Source organism: Anomaloglossus baeobatrachus, unplaced genomic scaffold, assembly GCF_048569485.1.
Source record: "Anomaloglossus baeobatrachus isolate aAnoBae1 unplaced genomic scaffold, aAnoBae1.hap1 Scaffold_70, whole genome shotgun sequence".
NCBI classification, from domain to species: domain Eukaryota; kingdom Metazoa; phylum Chordata; class Amphibia; order Anura; family Aromobatidae; genus Anomaloglossus; species Anomaloglossus baeobatrachus.
Window position 1 is genome coordinate 356,838 of NW_027445074.1, and position 4,588 is coordinate 361,425.

General features: G+C 52.0%; 1 pseudogene; it reads right to left on the reverse strand.

The window, feature by feature from the left end:
• Positions 1 to 3,938: 3,938 nt before the first annotated feature.
• On the reverse strand, positions 3,939 to 4,145 carry LOC142286895 (U2 spliceosomal RNA; annotated as a pseudogene).
• Positions 4,146 to 4,588: the final 443 nt, after the last annotated feature.

The following is a 4,588-nucleotide window of genomic DNA, read 5'->3' on the forward strand; positions in this document are numbered from 1 at the left end:
GCACCTGCTGTCCGCCTGGTCAAGACTCTAGTGGAACAGGGTTCTGCTGGGATAGACCCTGCTGCCCCTGCCGAAGCCCAACGTCTGTGGCAAGAACGGACCCGGCTATACCTACACCAGGGGAAGTTGTATCGCGAGCTGATTAATCCAAAGACTCACGAGAAGATCCGCCAGCTGGTGATTCCCCAGGCTAACGTGCCCACCGTCCTGCAAGCATACCATGATGGTGCAGTGCACTTCGGGTGGAAGAAGCTAGAGATGTTGTTAAGAGAGCGGTTCTATTGGAGTGGAATGCGGGAATCTGTGGAGGCCTGGTGCCGAGAATGTGGCCCTTGCGCATTGAGAAGGAAGGACGAGGCCAGCCAGAAGGCACCCCTACACCCGATCATTACACACCAACCGCTGGAGCTGGTTGCCCTTGACCATGTAAAGCTCACCCCCAGCCGAAGTGGGTACACCTACGCTCTGACCATCGTAGACCACTACTCGAGGTTCCTGGTGGTTGTCCCAGTTAAGGACTTAACCGGCCGCACCGCTGCTAAGGCTTTCCAGGCTTATTTCTGTTGACCGCATTGGTACCCGGAGAGGGTGCTTACCGACCAGGGTCCGGCCTTTGAAGCAGAGGTATTCCAGGAATTCTGCCAGTTGTACGGCTGCAAGAAAATCCGGACCACGCCTTACCACGCCCAAACCAATGGCATTTGTGAAAAGATGAACCACTTGGTCCTGGGCCTCCTCAAGACGTTACCACTGGAAGAGCGGAACCTGTGGCTGGAGAAGCTACCTGACCTGGTCGATATGTACAACAACATCCCTTCCAGCTCTACGAAATGCACTCCAGCATACCTGATGAGAGCTCGTCCCGGCCGGCTACCAGTGGATCTGGAAATGGGCTTGGAAGCTTCAGAAGCACTCCTGTCGACAGCTGAATGGGACACTCGGCGGAGGACACAGTACCGACAGGTCCAGGAGTATGTTGAAAAGAACTTGTGCCAGAGTCGGGGACAACAGGAGCAGTGCTTCAACAAGAAGGCGCCTGCCGGTTCCTTCCAACCTGGGGATGTAGTGCTGAAGCGGAAAAGAAGGGCCCACAAGCTGGATGATCAATGGGAAAAAACCCCGTATGTAGTCCAGCCCACAGGATGGGAGAATGGGAAGGCCTACCAGATCAGCCGTGACCAGGGGGGGACTTTGGCCACGGTTTCCCGAGACCACCTGAAGAAGTGCCCACCAGCATTGAGAGTAGCGGATGAGGCTCCAGTTCCCAGTCCAGTGGAGAAGGAAAAAGAGGTAATCCACACCATGATGGGTGATTTTCCAGCAGACTGGCCTACACAGAACGGTGCGGTGATCCTTCCAGTGATACTGTTCCCACAACCCGTGGATGAAGAAATGATGGAAACGGTTAACCGCGAGCCAGTGCCCAGGGATGTACCTGTACCCAGCTCCCCTACGCCTCCGCCTGCCCCACATGATAGCAGGGAGGAGGAACTGACTGTTCCCTCTGCCCCACTGCCTGTCACCACTGACACCGGACCCCGAAGGTCCACTCGCCCCAACCTAGGTAGACCCCCACTTAGGTACAGGGAAACTACTCTTTAAAAGGGGGGGCTTTATGTGTTGAGTGTACCAGTTTGAAAGTTTTAAATGATAAGTAAAGATGATCAACCAAAGAAGTTTACCTGATTGAACCGTGATTAAACCGGCCGTTGCCGGCAACTGTTGTCCCCGTAGGGACTGTGCAACCATTGCGTAAGGAACTGCTTACGGACAAGCCCGAGAACTTGCAGGGCAACCACAAACTTAGTGCAATGTAAATAAAAATGTTTGTTGGCTTGACACCGTTACCGCCTCCGGAGAGGCTGATTTGGGAGGATGGGCCTGGAGGAAAGGGATGGCCTAGGCCCGCCACTACCGTAACCGGTGGCGATCCTCCGGGGGTTCAGGGGTCCCCTTGGACGTGGGCCCCCTGAAAGAGACAGAACCCGCTCGGGCAACTTGGTGCTGGACTGGGGTCAAGGGGTGCTGCCCGCTTCTTAGGGGCAGCATCAGGGCCAGGTTGTTTGGGTGGGAGAAGAGCGGAAGCTGTACCGTTGTAAAATGTTTATGATGCTTTTACATGTTTTACCGTTTTATTCTTTTTCAGTTGTGAAAATAAAACCGCTGATGGACGGGCAGCCCGCGGACGGTCTGCATTTTACTATAGGGGAATGTGGCGCCCTGGACAAGCCAGGTCGTCACAGGTACTACACCAACACACTCTACACTCCGGCTAGGCACACCGAAGCTAAACACAAATCCTAGTTGCCTTCCTCCAGGGGCTGATGTCCACACCAGGGGGTGGGCCAGGCGGTTGATCCCACCCACCGAGGAGTTCACAGTCCTGGAGGCGGGAAAAGGAGTCAGATTAGAGATCAGTTTTGGAGTTAGAGAAGTGAAGAGGAAAGGAGACTGACCGTGTCCGGGTGTGTGGCCCGGGCACTCAGCAAGGTTGGCAGATGGTGGTGACCTTCTGCAGGAGAGGCTGATTGGAGTGAACCGTACGGACCGGGGATGGGCGGTGGCCCGCCGGTACCAGATCGGGGAGTGAAGAGAAGCCAGCACCATCCGGCAGGGCCTACGGACCCCGACCAGGCTAGGAGTCGCCGTAAAACCGGTCAAATCCGTTAGCGACAGGAACCTCCAGGGTTTCCCAGCAGTCAAGACCCGATTGAAGGCAACAGCTCACACCGTAGAGGGAAGCACAGTCACCGCCAAGGCTACAGTTCCCAGGGCCAGAGCCTGCGGGCAAAAGGGGCTCCCTCAGCATCCATCCAAGCTGGGGAGCGGGTTACCGGTGGGAAGCCCGCTAGATTTTGGGGGAATAAAAGGGGTCCAACACCACATCCCCACAGGTGCACACCCACCCATCAAAGAGAGCTATAAGCCAATACCACCTTCACATTGCCAGTGTACCAAGGACATGTTGAGCAACATGAAGGCGGCTGGGGTTATCCGTGACAGTTGTAGCCTTTGGGCAGCTCTGTTGATCCTGTTAAAAAAGAAGGACGGCACCACTCCCCGTATAGAGGAATCGCTAGCTGCATTGAGAACTGCAAATTATTTTTCTACCCTTGATCTCACTAGTCACTATTGGCAAGTGTCCGTTGCTGAGGCAGACCGGGAGAAGACCGCCTTCGCCACCCCTATGGGTCTCTGCGAGTTCAAAAGCATGCCCTTCGAGCTGTGCAATGCGCCAGGAACCTTCCAGAGGCTGATGGAATGCTGCTTGGGACAAGATTTTAGGGTGTATAAAAAGGGAGATTAGATCCCGTGATCCCAACGTATTGTTACACCTCTATAAATCACTTGTAAGGCTACATCTGGAATATGGGAACCAGTTTTGGGCTCCACATTTTAATAAGGACATTCAGAAGTTAGAGTCAGTTAAAAGGTGGGCAACTAGACTACTACAAGGAATGGAAGGCCTCCCATATGATGACAAGTTGAAAAAGTTATTAAGTGATTATTGGCTGCAATGGGGCTTTCTGGCTGGTGCCAGCCTCTCTTCTTAGCACACAGGAACCACAATCCCTACAGCATGCTTCAATGGATTCTCTCATCCCAGCCCAGTAAAACTACATATTTTACACAGTCATAAGCAGTTAAAAGGGATCTATTCTATTCAATTGCAAATGATCTAGATAAGACTGAGAATAAGATACTGCACGGGACATAGCAGAGTTGGTCAAGTTGAGTGGAGATGAGTTTGCTATTTGGCACAGCTTTTTGCATCAATAAAGCAAGTAAAAGGTGTGAAAGATAAAAAAAAGGGTGAAAGTGTGAAAAGTGAATTGGCCAAATTGAGGTGCATATAAAGTTTTTGCTTTCTTTCAATTCACTAATGGGGCTCATTTGAATCAGGTGAATTGAGTTCTGCTTTTGGAAACTGGGTTAAGAAGGGGTGCACCGGTCCTGGAGGTACTGCAATACCAGGTCAATGCGTGCAGTGGACAGAGCAAGATTTTTTCCATCTCCTTGTTCTAAAAATCCATTTAATATATGGTCCCCAGAGAGGGGACGTATCAGATATTAAACTGATAAGAACAGATTTAATTTTTTTTTTTTTCTGTTTATCAGTAGGACTTCAAAATAACAAAGGTGATCGCCTCCCGTTGCCTGGGAACCGTCCAGGCACAAGAGGGCTATGTGTCACCAGAAGGCGCACACACTTCCTCAAGGCCGGCAGACGTGCAATCCCAGGCACCTTCCAGTACCGACCAAGGTAGCGTCCTCCGAAACTACACTTGATCTTAGCCAAAAGGCCGAGAAGCTATAACCCGAATTGGTTACGGCCTTGAGTGGCACCCTGGCCTATACCGGACACATCTTAGGGAGAGGGAGACAAACCCACGCCTACAGAAGACATTTTGTCACCCAAGCCAACCCTTGAAAAGGCTGTTTTGCAGAGCAAAAACAAGAAGAATGGTGCTTTTTGCAGCCGCCGCCCACTGCAATGAATCTGAATAACTCCTCCTTTTGGACACAAGCACCTCCCCTCCCCCTTGCAGTCTTTCCAATTCATGATACAAAAAGACGGACGGACAGG